The sequence below is a fragment of the Heloderma suspectum genome, chromosome 3 (genome assembly GCF_057233095.1).
Source record: "Heloderma suspectum isolate Gila_16-S chromosome 3, 16-S_ref, whole genome shotgun sequence".
NCBI lineage: Eukaryota > Metazoa > Chordata > Lepidosauria > Squamata > Helodermatidae > Heloderma > Heloderma suspectum.
In genome coordinates, this window is record NC_139460.1 from 29654506 (window position 1) to 29668450 (window position 13945).

At 46.5% G+C, this 13945-nt stretch overlaps 1 pseudogene; it reads right to left on the bottom strand.

Moving 5' to 3' along the window:
• Positions 1 to 1422: 1422 nt before the first annotated feature.
• LOC146349471 (vitelline membrane outer layer protein 1-like) lies at positions 1423 to 12882 on the bottom strand (annotated as a pseudogene).
• Between the last annotated feature and the right edge of the window lie 1063 nt (positions 12883 to 13945).

The following is a 13945-nucleotide window of genomic DNA, read 5'->3' on the forward strand; positions in this document are numbered from 1 at the left end:
CCCTCCATAGCTAGTGCTGCTTTTCATGCCGTAAATCTGGTTTTGGGGTGGGTGTGTTTTTGCAAACCCATTTTGTGATGGAGTTTGCAAACTCATTTTGCAAACTCATTTTCCCATCACAGCAGCTTTAATGAAGTTTGGGGGTCCAGCTGGCTTCGGCACGGGCTGGAGGGAGCAGCACTGAGGAAGGGAAAGTTGCAGGCGGGGGGACATGGGGAGAGCAGAGGTTTAAATTTGTCTACCTGGAAGTAACTCATTGCTTTCAATTGCACTTTGCCAAGTACAGGAGCAGAGGGGTTGGAAGAATGCCTGTGGTTTTAAATATTCATTGAGTGGAGGAGTGGGGAGGGGGCAAAAAGCCAGCCCTGTTGCTTTAAAACTGCTCTGCTGAGAACGTGCACATAAGCTCAACAATTCTTAAAAGGGATTGCCCCCAAAGTGACTCTTATTCCCACCGAGAAATGGTGGCCAGGAGGAGAGGCGCTGGCTAAACATTTTTACTTGGAAGTAACTCTCTTCTACTGCCCTTCACGGATCGCAGATATGGGGAGGGGGAGGGGAAGAAGCCTCTGCTACACACTGGATGACATTCAGTTCTAATTGCAGGACTCCGCCCACCCAGCCCCCAACCAATACGGCTGCAGGTGCTGTTTGCCCTGAGAAAACGTTTTCTTTTTTTTAAAAAAAATCAATACACTGCTTTACTGGCTACCGTTCCCCCCCCCCGAGGGGGGAGGCAAACCCGATTTCATGAAAATCCGGATTTAAACAAAATCACTCCAGAAAGCATCTCCATGTAGATGCTGTCCTGGAGGGAGCAGACTGAGGGAACAAGTTATACACCTGCCCCCTGCCCCTGCTGTGGGGCAGCCCTCTCAGAGGAATGGACAAACCCCTCCCTCAGGGAGCCACAGGGGTACACCACAGCAGGGGCCATTCCCAGGGGTGCAAGAGGGTATGCTTCACTCAGTTGGGATGGAGACAGTGTGTCCAACTGTGACAGCTGCATAAGTTTTCTGATGCTTTGCTGCATCAAACTGTTTTTATTTATATTTATTCATTCATTCATTCATTCATTCATTCCTATACTGCCCAATAGCCAAAGCTCTCTGGGCAGTTCACAAAAATTTCAATCTGTGCAAAGCTGGGTCCTGTCACTAGTTGTAAATGAAAGAAAGTCACCACAAATCAGGCTTGGGGAGAAATGGGGAAGCAATACAGAAAAGGCTGGAGTGCAATGGGCTGGCCATGGAGTGGTCTTGTTTCTTCCCGAAATGTGAGTAAATAAAAGATGGAAATTATGGACTGAACTGAAAGGAGGATAAGGCTATCCATGGCTCGTAGTCACGATGGCTATTTTATTTTTTCCAGCGTTATGGAAAACCTGCCAGATATGCTGTGGGGAGGGGAGACGCCTGTGGTTCAGCTACAGCAGAAGAGCTTCACGTCGTTCAGCGTTGTGTCGTCGCCTGCCAAGCCTTCGTTTGGATTCCACACATGGAGCCGGCCTAGCAGCGATGGCTCCATGGGCCGAAGCGACCCCAGCCAAGTCCATGGCCCGTCCATGCAGTTTCTTCTCCACACAGGTGCACTGGATGTTACTGGCTGCTGTATCGTCGCCTCTCCCTCACGAGGGCTCCACTCGCAGGGAGAACGGGACCAGACCGTCTCGGGGGCAATACTGAATCCCTGTCCAACTTCCCCACCTGTCAAGGAAGGCAATCATGCTCATTAGAAAGGAACGCATGTCGCTCTGTTCACCCCCAAAGAGGTCAAGAGGCTTGTGGGCACACAAGCAGGTGCTGACAGTGATGAGGGCTTCACACGTGTTCTATTTCCACGTTCACAAAATGCCCACCTTTGCCCCTCCTTCCTTCTGTGCACCTCCACCCCCAGATGATGGCAGTGGCAGGTTCCCCAGGTCCCAGCAGACTGTCTTTCCCTGCCAGGGCACGGGCTGGGGCAGTGCCAGCTCCAGGCCAAGACACCCTCATCAGGCCCCCTTCCTCAGCGAGGCAGCCTTCTCACTGCCATTGCCAGTGCTGCTCTTGCCCCTCATCCCTGTCCTCATCACTGTCCCCACGTGCTTGCTGGACAGGCAGAGACCCAGGGAGCAAGCAGGCAGGGGCATCTCCTGCTCCTCCTCCTAGGATGTACGAATTGTGTACCTTCCGCGCCATTTGACTTCCACAGTTTGTGGCCAGTGCTCCGTTCCGCCGTTCACAAGCCCCCAGAATTCTCCTCTTTTTTTCCCACCCTGAAAATTACGAAGATAAATCCATACTGACAACTGTAATTCCGGTGCCCAGCCGTCTCCGTGAGTCTGCATAACTTCCGTAAGAATTGCTATTTTTGTAAATATTTACGTGTTGTTTTTTAAAAAATTGAAATCCTCCGTCTCTGTTTACTTTCAGCCAAAATGCTTCCTCTTCCTAGGGGCTTCCCAAAAGAAGGCTGTCTTAGGTGTGCCTGAGCAACAAACCCTTTATTTAAAGCAACGCTGTTTTAAAGAAAAAACCTTTTTAAATGACCATGCTGGTCCTGGAGTGGCATGGTCATTTTAAAAGGTTTTTTCTTTCTTTAAAACAGCGTTGCTTTAAACAAAGAGTTTGTTGCTCAGGCACACCTAAGACAGCCTTCTTTTGGGAAGTCCCTAGGAAGAGGAAGTGTTTTGGCTGAAAGTAAACGGAGACGGAGGATTTCAGTTCAAAAAGAACACCCACAAACAAGGCGGTGAGCACAACTCATTTTTTTTTAAAAAAGACTTACGTATTTATTATCGGAATATACTACGTTGCGTTTTTATTTACAAAAATTCCACGACTCTTTGTGGATGACGGGAAAAAAAGCCACATGACTGCTGGCTCCGCAGGACCTCGTAGTGCCATTCCGCAGAGGATTCCATGGCACGGACTGAAGGGAATTCGATCCCATTTCAGTCTGTGGCAGAATTCTCTGACATCCCTACCTCCTTCTCACCATCACCATTGTCTGGACCAGACTGAAATGTGGATGAATAATCAGGTTGCAATGGCAAAGAGAAGGAGCGAGTCCAGGGGGCTCTTGTCAGTGGGCCCCTGCTGAGTGTGGGCCCTCGACAGGTGCCCAACCATACCTGCTGCTGATGGTGGTCTTGCACTGGGGACTACAAGTCCCAGTCTCCTCCCAATAGGGAAATATGCTGCACACTACTCCCACTAAAGAGAGTGCCCAGGGACTAGCATAGAGTGCCATTTTTGTACCAGAGCGTGAACTGGGATTCATATTGTTTAATTTTGCCATGAGAGGTGCTGGGCTTTGTAGTCCCAGTCCACCTGCAAGTGGGAAAAGGATGCTCCACAGGAATGTGGAGCATCGGCCGTCTCCACCACCTGACCCTGCCAGAAGATAAGTTGGAGGAGCAGACAAGGGTAGGCAAGGTTGGCACAAGCATGGGCTTGTTTGCTCCAATCCTGACTGCAAGCATTCCATGGGGAGACACTCATGTTTGCAAGCTCCCCTGACTGAATGCTTACTACATCTGTAATGTTAATGACCTGATCAATACATTTGTCCTTCTAGAGCAGACTTCTTGTGCTCTTCAGATAAGTTGGACTGCAATTCCCATAATTCCCAAGGCCATTGGCTCTGCTGGCTGGGAATTATGGGAGTTGCAGTCCAACACATCTGGAGGATGCCAGGTTGGGGAAGGCTGCTCTAGAGATATGCCTCATTGTCTTCAAAATAGAACAAAGCACAAATAATAAACCATCCTTTACATCTCTAAGGCTTATCTGGAAGGCAAGTCCATTTACCTAGGAGTAAGTCTAAGGCTTATCTGGGAGGCAAGCCCATTTACCTAGGAGTAAGTCCAGTGGGACTTACTCTTGAGTAGACATGTATAGGACTGCACTGAAAGCAGATCAATGCTAAAAACAGATGCACTGTTGTGCTGCATTGAAAGCAGTTTGGCTGTTTTTATAAACATTGTGCAGACTCAGCGAGATTCAAAAGCTGGGCATTATGGAGACTGAAATCTCCTGGAGTTCATAGAATAGTAGGGTTGGAAGGGACCTATATAAGACCATTGAGTCCAACCCCAGCTGCAGCTTCTGATAGTTTGAAGTGTTTCACTTTTCACACAAAGATTTCACTTTTGACTCTTATGACTATTACCCATTGAACTCTATCTTTTCTGATAGGCCTGTCTTCCCTTTATTCATCTAATTCAACTTTCTGGGCAGCCATTGTGCTCTGATTGCCTTAATTACTCAGTGTTAACACTTGCAAAGTTCAGATTGTGCCTTAGGACAACAACCACAGAACCCCACCACCACCCCACCCAATTTGTGCTGATTTGTTGTTTAAGCCAAGGTTGTTTAAACCTTGTTGTTTAAGCCAAATGGAAGGATCCTGAAAACCAATATTGTGTAAGCAGGCATGCCTACATGACCCTATCTGTCATCTTTGTTTAAGACAATCACCAAAATCCCCCTGGCTATCTTGGTCATTTGGGCCTATGACAGCCAGAGACATGCAAAAACTCCCATCCTTTTCTCACATCACAAAGAAAACAGTCTTTCTTCCCTTAATGTCTGACACCTAAAAATCCATTTTCCAACATCTAGGAGCAATCTTGAAAGAAGAACTTGTTTTATTTTGATTACTAAATCCTGAGAAGAGATAAAAAGAGCAACTCAAAACGACGGATCACACCGTGAGGGAGAAAAGGAAAAGGATTCCCTCCATCCAAGGGGGAACCTTTCATACTTTCTGCTTGGAACAGCAACCCCCTTTTTCCTCCTCTGTCTCTCATTTTTCAGAGAAGAATCTCTACAGAGCTTCCCATTACTTCACAACTCAGCAGATACGGAGAGGTAAATATTTGCATTATCTTCTATTTTCCTTCTAAGTGGTCCACTCCAATTATTCCTTTTCCTCCCTTTTCCTAATATTCCACCCCATTCCAAACTCCAAAATCCCTTAGCTTTAGAACTCCCTGGGCTCTTATACATCTCTCCATCCCTTTTTCTTCCAAAACCCTGCATTTGCTCTAATAGTCTGTTTCTTCCCCAATCCAAATTATCCCAGGCTGACACTTCTTTCTTCCCCCATACCCTCTCTTCCCCCTTCTCCAGGATCTGCCGCGTGCACAGAGAGAGAGAGAGAGAGTCACTCATTCACTCCTCATTAGGAGTTAAAACTGCTCTTTGAGGTGTTGCATTTCCATCACCCCGAAGTTTTAAACACACATACTGCTTGCTAGAAATCAAAACTGTTCTTTTTTGAACACACACGCACGATTTTGTATGCATCCCAGCACACCGAGCTTCATTATTGACTTTACATGCTTGTTATCTTTAGCCTTCTCAGTGTTGATGTATGATTCTAATTCCCCTGATGTGTGATTTTAACTCATTTTAATTTTTCTTTAATAAAACAAAGAATTACTTTCAAATAAATGGCTTTATTGTGGTCTCCGACTTCTCAGCTTTTGGGGGTATCAGGTTTTCCTAAACGCCCAGAGCTTAAAGCCGAAAGATCCCTCATGTATGTGTTTGGTTTACATGTATGTAATATGCACATTCATGTAAATTAAAGCACACTTTGTAACAGTACCTGCACAAGTTCACATTTTCAGAAGTGCACAGCTGCACAAATGTGCACTTTTGAAGGCAAACGGAAGTTCAGGAACTGGCAAAAATGTCCCGAGAATTGTGCTCCTGCTTGCATTTGCAGTCAGGATATCTTGACATGATTTGCGAACAGGAACAAAAGACTTGTACATCCCTAGTCCCAGGTTTGTTAAAAAGTGCCTTACAATGTTGCAATATTGCCACTGCTGCTTCACCCCATCTGGGAACTTTTTACCAATGGTAGGATTGATTTTCCAGCCCAAAATACACCCACCCTCCAACTGCTGCAAAACACACTTCAGGTCAGTTTAACTCAACAGCTCCCTCTGTGACTTCTTCCCATCCCCAATCTGGTGCTCAGTTGCTTGCAGAAGCCCCATGCGCCGCTGAGCTTCATGCTAGGGATGTCAGAGAATTCCGCCACGGATCTCGGGGAGGCCGAATGCCAGCGCATGCGGCCCCCCGAAATCGGTGGCAGAATGGTCTGCCACCCCCCCGCCACCCCCCAGGACGAGACTTACCTGGGGTGGATCTTCCTGGCGGCGGCGGCTCCGGCGGCGGCTCTGCCGCCATTTCCAGTTAAAAAAAAAAAAGTGATAGGCTACATAAAGATTTACGTAGCCTATCATGGGCAAGTTTTTAAAAAAAACGTGATAGGCTACGTAAATGTTTACGTAGCCTATCACGGCTGACTTAAAAAAAACACAACAACAACAAGCGTACGCAAATGGCGGCGGCCACAGCCGCCGCCATTTGCGTACGCGCATTGTTGTTGTTGCTTTTTTAAGTCAGCCGTGATAGGCTATGTAAACATTTACGTAGCCTATCATGGCTGACTGCAGGGACGCTACGTCCGGCTGCTGATGTCCGGCTGCTGGCGGAGCTGACCAGCGGCTCCGCAGAATCCCTGCGGAGCACAGCCGGCTGGCCAGGATTCTGGGGGGGGAGGAACGGAGCGCCTCCCCCCCCCACCATCAACATAATCCGCAAAAGGTAAGTGCCTTTCATACATCCCTACTTCACGCAGCCACATACACATTATGCTTTTGCCCCCAGAGAGCATCATCTGATCATAGTAGGTCCTTTTCTTATCTCTGGTAATGTGCTTTATTTTTGTCACAGGGAGTCAGGGATGCAGAAGTTTAAATTGCAGGTGCTACTGTATATACTCTGTTTCATATAAACGGTTTGTACTGTTGTACATCACCCAGAGTGGCTGGGTGACCAGCCAGATGGGCGATTAAGAAATTTAATTAACAAATTAATTGATTGATTAATATGACCAACCTGTTTTTCTGCTTTCCTTGGAGCCAAAGTTGCATCATTCTTATCAATGGTTAATAGTTGTTTCACCTCTACCCACTATCCAAAAACAGGTCATGCTACAGGGTGAGTTAACAGGAAAGGTCCTAGAAATATAGAGTGTTTTGGCAAGGGCATTCAGCTGGAGTTAGGGGAAGCTGGTCTTCCTTTCTGGAGTTCATATTCTGCAAGGAGGGCAAAGAGGCATCCATAGAGGATAAGGCCAGCAACGTGTATTAGTCATGATGGCTATATATGTCAGGAATGAATCTGAGCATGTGGAGATGTCTGGCAGCTCAGATTCGGAATCAGAATGGGAACAGCCAGAACAGAGGGAGGCGTCCTCCCTAGTGAGCCCAGAAACAACGACACTTTCTTCCCAAGACCTTGACACACAGATGTCCTCCATTCCTCCACCATGAGAACTCAAGGTTCAGAGGGAGAGGAGGAGGAGGGCGAGTGGCATGACTTGAGGGTAGTGTTGGCCTGAAGCTTTGTTTCCTGGAGTATGTTGATTGAGAAGGGAGAGGACAAAGGAACGTGACAATATATTACCTCCAGTATTGGAGGCCATATCTTCCATTGCTGGGGAACACTGCTGCTATTTCACTCATGTCCTACTTGAGGTGAGTGCAATAGCACTCATGCCCACTGGTTGACCACTTTGTGAACAGAATACTGGACCAGATAGGCCTTTGGCTGACCCACCATGCCTCCTTTTATGTCCTTATCCCCTATTGTGATCTCCCAAGTCATCCATTCTTTCAGATTCCTGAGCTAAGCCTATGGCTGCCAAACTAGAAGGGTTGAAGCTCAGTGGGGAGAGCACAAGTTTGCATGCAGAAGTCCTAGGTTTGATCCCCAGCATCTTCTTGTAGGGCTAGGAAAACCTCTTGCCTGAAACTCTGGAGAGCCATTGGTGCCAGTCAGAGTTGACAATACTGGGCTAGATGGACCCATGGTCTGACTCTGTATAAGGCAGCTTCTATGTTGCTCCTCTCACATTTTCCAGCTCCTTCCTTCCAACTCCAGATCCCACTCCCTCTCCCATGATCCTAACCCCTACAGCCTTTGCCAGTGAGCTGAAGGTTACTTAGACTAATAGTGCAGTCCTATACATGTTTACATAGAAGTAAGAGCGCCAATCTGTTCAATGGGACTAATTCCAGGAGAGTGCGCATAGGATTGCAGCCTTAAACAGGTTAGCACAGATGATTGTCTCAATTTTTATTTAGTTTGCAGGGATTCAAATATGTGTTGCATGCAAAATAATCTAGGAGAGCTCAACTTTTTAATTCCTATTTATAAAGCAAGAGGTACTTTGGAGTGTGAAATTAGCAGGGCAGAGGTTAACTCTTTCCTAACCAACCCCTTGATATTCATAATAATCAAATAGTGCCTAATATACAAATGTGATTGCCCAGGTTTGATGAAATGGAATATGGCCATCCTTTGGGGGGAGCATTCCAGAGTTGGAGTGCCACCACAGAAAAGGTGGCACCCTGCTTTATGTTCACTTCCTTTGTGAATACATAACACATGCCTGCTAAAGGTATGAGAAGGGCTTCTACAGAAGACCCAAATGAGACAGGCAGGCTGGTATGGGGAAAGTTAAATCCTAGTTCTCCTGAACATATTTGGAGTCTATTTCCATAAAGCAATGCCAGCTCCAGCTTTTGGGGGTTCCTTGGGCAAGATGCTTTTGACAGGGGCTCTCCCTAAATTCACCCTGCCTCTTCACTTGCCCTTTTCTCTGAGACTATAGCCAAGCTCAGGGGTTGCTGCTCCTTCTCCTTGCTTCTATTACTGCTCAGGCGCTCTGAGATACTGGGCACTCTGAGATCCTGGGTGAACAAGCAACAACAGCAGGGAGCAGCAGCAGCTAGGCCAGGTAGCTCCATTGGCCCTCTGCCGTGGTGTGGGCCTTGGCTAGTGCCCAATGATGCTAGTCCTGCCATGAGGGTATGGGTCCTGCGATGTTGTGTCAAAACCCAGAAAAAGCCTAGGGCTGGTACCATTTAAGAACTCAGAACAAGCCAGATGAACTCTGACATTACCTTTGGTTGGTGCTGATCTAGCCTAGCATAATGTTTTTCAACTAAGCTCCTCCCACCATCATTTTGTAAACAATAAAGCCAAAGAAGGAGAGAATGCAAAAAAAAACAAGCTACTCACGGGCCAACCATAGACTCAATTACTGCACCAGCAGTGCAGTGCAGGCGGATTCCATTCAGGGCTTTATCATCCCATTTGGATCCACTACTTGGGACTGGCTCTACCTGGTGGGAGAAGAAGACTGTGCTAAAGCTGTGGATGAATCTAGGATTGCAAAACTGCTCACACGTCTACACGGGTAGCAGACACTCTGGGTTGGATCAAGACCAAGTTAGTCACACTTAGAGTCCTACTTCAACTAAGTTCAGTTCCTTGTTATGCAAATGCAAAGTCAATTGCAACAGAGAAGCCAAAGCAAGCTGAAAGTCAAGCACAGTTTACCAAGCAAACACAATTTTCAAGAGAAAAGTCAAGAGATGTAGCCCAGGTCAAGCGCCTGGAATATCAGTCAAGTATAATCAGAATTTAAAAGGTAGCATCAGGCAGAAGTCCAAAGGCGGTCCAAACGCGACTCGTATAAGATACAAGAGCTGCACGAACAGCATTGTTTCCAGAACATCCCCAGTTACAAGTGAGAGCTGATATACAGAGAGAGCTACCAGAGCCCACCCAGTGTTCAACTGCAACACATTAGTGGCTTGTCAGATGTGCTCCTCATGAGGACAGCCTATGTCATGAATAGTCCTTTTCAGTGAGCAAGAACTCCTTCACCTGGCCATCGTCCTATCATGAATCTTAAGTTGCCGGTGTTCTCTGGGGCTGGGTGGCAGCCCAGCATCCCCCTCTGCCTCAGGAGCTGAGCAATCCACCTCTCCAGGAGGCAGATTTGAATGCATCACCCCTGAGGGCCCAGACCATTTTGGCTAACGCCAGGGTCTTCTGAGGGGTCAACTCGCTCTCAAGGTTCTGTCTTCTCAGGAAATTACTCCAGTGGTCGCATGACACCTGGGACCATAAGACTTACTACCATTGAAAACAATGTTAAAAATGTAGTCATGAGTAATTTAAGGGCAAATATGCTGACCTGGATCCAACCAAGGATGATTACTGGTAATTACCTATGCATTCAGGGTTGCAGCTTCAACTGGATAGCATTGGAATGGGCAGGCTAGATCAACAATGAATGTTAGCTCTTTTCTTGTGCAATGATGACTTACATACAACTACTGACTATGGATGTGCATGCCCATCCATATCAAATATGCATCCAACCAGGTCATTGGGATTGAGATGATCAAATTTACTGGAAAACTCACTAGATGACCTCACTGGATTGTTGTTGTATAACTGTATTCTGAAGGGAGTTCTTTGCTTTCAGAGGCTAATCCTGCAGTGAAGCACCAGACATGACCTAGTGCCCAATATGATTGTGAGTCTTGAGCTGGTAGTTTGAGATGTTGCAGCCCTTGCACATTAGTCTAGCATGCTCTGAGCTTGTAGGCTCTGCAATCTAATTTTATGTTAGAATTTACATTAGATCCTCAACTTGCTATTCTGTCTAAATACCAGAAAGGGTACCATAGGATTCCAAAGATTTTCTCTGGGGAGGAAAGAAACTGATCTAACAAAGCTGCCCCTGAGTAATCTACTCCTAATAGAAGAGGGAAGGAGAACAGCACATGTAGTGGGCTGAATGTAATGAGCATGGGCAGAAATGCACCACTGGAATAAGCTGAAGCTGAACCCTGACAAGACCGAGGTACTTTTGGTGGGAGACAAGAGGAGGCTGGGGGATGTTGACCTGGTGTTGAATGAGGTATGGCTACCCTTGAAAGACCAGGTCCGCAGCCTGGGGGTCATCTTAAGACTCCCAGCTGTCCATGGAGGCTCAGGTGTCAGCTGTGAGCCGGACAGCACTGTACCAACTCCATCTGATACGGCGGCTGTGCCCCTACCTTCCCGACCATCTCCTCCCATCAGTACATGCCCTGGTCTCCTCTCATTTAGACTACTGTAATGCGCTCTACGTGGGGTTACCCTTGAAGACGGTTCGGAAGCTGCAGCTGGTACAAATGCGGCAGCTAGCCTGATTCAAGGCAGCCGCCGGCGAGATCACATCACTCCAGTGCTGAAGGAGCTGCACTGTCTACTAGTTGTTTTCCGGGCCAAATTCAAGATGTTGGTTTTGACCTTTAAAACCCTATATGCCTCCGGCCCAGCCTGTCTCAAGGAGCGCCTCCAGCAACACCAGATAGGCTGCTCAACAAGATCAGCCTCGGATGGCCTTCTCTCTGTCCCATCAGGCAGGACAGCTAGGCTGGTGAGGACGAGGGAGAGGGCCTTCTCTTTGGTGGCCCCCACTCTGTGGAACTCCCTCCCTAGGGAACTCTGCCATGCCCCCTCTTTAATGAGCTTCTGCCATGCATTAAAAACATGGTTGTTCAGGCAGGCATTTGGGGTGGGCTAGGGTAATTTTAGAAATGTGATGTTTCTAATGTTGAATTTTATTGTGTAAACTGTTTTTATTGTTGTACATCACCCAGAGTAGCTGGGTGACCGGCCAGATGGGTGATTAATAAATTTAATAAATATAAATAAATAAATAAATTTAATGAAACGTGTGAAGTTGGCTTTCACAGAGTCAAAATATTTGCCCAGCTTGCCCAGTTCTGCCTACTCATGGCTCAGCAGGATCTCAAAGCAGAGTCTTTCCTGGGAAGGGAATATTGTATATTGAACATGGGTCCTTTGCCATGCAAAGTATGCTCCATAACTGAGCTCTGTCTGGCCCCTTCTCCCCTGTCCACCCCCACAGTCAAATCTTGTTGAAGGTACTTTTCACAGTTGCATGGGTTTGCCATGGATCTCAAGCTGGGACCAGCTCCACCTAGCAATCGTGCCAGTAGGTCAACAAGACAAATGTACAATGCAAACAAAATAAACATGGCATCGTTGCAAAACAATGGCGCTAGGTAACGGGTGTATATAAAAGACATTTTTGTGCTCGATTAAAGAAGGCTTATGGATGAATGCGAAAACACACTGGGCAGTATCCAATGGGGCATTTATGGCCTCACCCATTCTTTTCTGCCTCGCTGATTCCGTTGCACAAGTGGTAGGTCCCACCAATTTGCGCAAGCAGGACCTACTGCTTACACAAGGAAGATCTAGCACTTTCTAGGGGAAGCCTCGAAACAAGTGGAAACACTCATTTCTGGAAGAAGGCAGGTTGGCAGAGCTCCCGTATGCAAGCTCTGCTGACTGTCTCCTTCCAGAAATGTTCCCACTTATTTCCGGTTGGCCCAGAAGCACTGAAGTGTCATTGCGCAAACAGTGGTGGCCACTTGTGCAATGCAATTGTCGAGGCAGAAGAGAATTGGCACGGGCAGAAATGCACCACTGGATTCTGCCCACTGAATATGGTTTTAAATCTTAACAACTAGTGATACAAATGTATAGAAACTGACCAGCCATCATTACCAGCACAGCACCATCTAGTCATCTCTCTTGATTTTTTGCTGACATCTTTCACTGGACAACCAAAACGAATAACAGTATCTGCCCCATTGTTCCCTTTCTGTTTTCCTTACTTTTCATAAAGGACTGATAGAAGTAAGGGCATATCCCTACCGTTTGTTTTGAGTTCTAGAACTAATTTATTGGGAGCAAAAAAAGGAAAGGAGAAAGTATAAGGGTGTCCCAAAAGGAGGGAGTCACTTACCTTCAGTGTGAAGCCATGAGCATGTCCTTCAGGACAAAATTGGATACCTCTCCAAGAATGCCATGGTCCTCCATTTGACACAGTGAGGACAGAATTATAACTTTGACCTTCTGCATCCCAGAGGCAGCAGGAGAGGAGAGGTTTGGGAAGTGTGAATTTGGCAATGTTCAAAGAACAGTTGGGAAACATTTCAACCTCCTAGAACATTCTGTCAATGACTTTAAGGTGGCTGTTCACACTACAGGAAATAAAGCTGGACCTCTTGATCACTTGTACTTTGGAAATTTCACATTGATATCTATCTTTGAAATGCCTGTGTTCATTAATTGCTGTAGAATTAATTGCCAAGGTCACTCATTGACAGAGTGTCCTTGAAGGCTGAAATGTTCCCCAACTGGTTTCTGAACATTACCATTCCTTATTTCAAATTTGTGCCCACTTATTTTGCATAGATGCCCGCCTGTTTGACCTGCACAGAATGCAGTAGGGCATTGCTGGCAAAAGATGGCATATATCACATTGGAAGATGAGCAGGTGTATGAACCCTGAAGTTGTGGATAGCATTATTAGGTCCTGTAATGTTGCCAGAGTAGACTGGACAGCCCTGGACATAAAGGATGTCCAGTAGAGGACTTCAAATAGAGTACTGTCCTCAGGAGCGATCGAAGACATTTAACTGCCTAAGCTGAAGGACACCATGGGGCCCTCTCCCATTACATGTACAGAAGCTGGCCAGACTTTGAATCTTACTTTGACACTGAATGGTCCAAAGTCTTCAACTGCACCGAGGGCAGTGGGCTAGCTTAGGGGGTGCAAAGGGCAGGCCACATGGCACATACAGCTCTGTCCTCCAACATCTCCCTGCTACTCCTCACCACCTAGCATCTGCCTCACTCTGCCTAATAGTAGACTGTCCCATATAAAGTAAAACACATGGGCCAGATCTACACCTTGTGTCATATTGATATGATTCCATTATGATGACCCTGTACCCCTCTTGCACATTTATAGCTCGTAGGACACACAATGACATCTGTTGCAGTAGTGTGAATACTACAGAATAAGAAGCTAGAAATAACGCTGGAAAAGTGGCATACAGAATACTTAATGTGCCCCAACAGATATATCAAGCGGTACACAGGTATTATTAATAAACAAGTTTTCATGGAAAATACGTTTCCAATTCATTATATGCATGAAGTGTTATGCTCAGTTGGCAGGTCTATATGCACACAGTTATGGGTGTGAGATT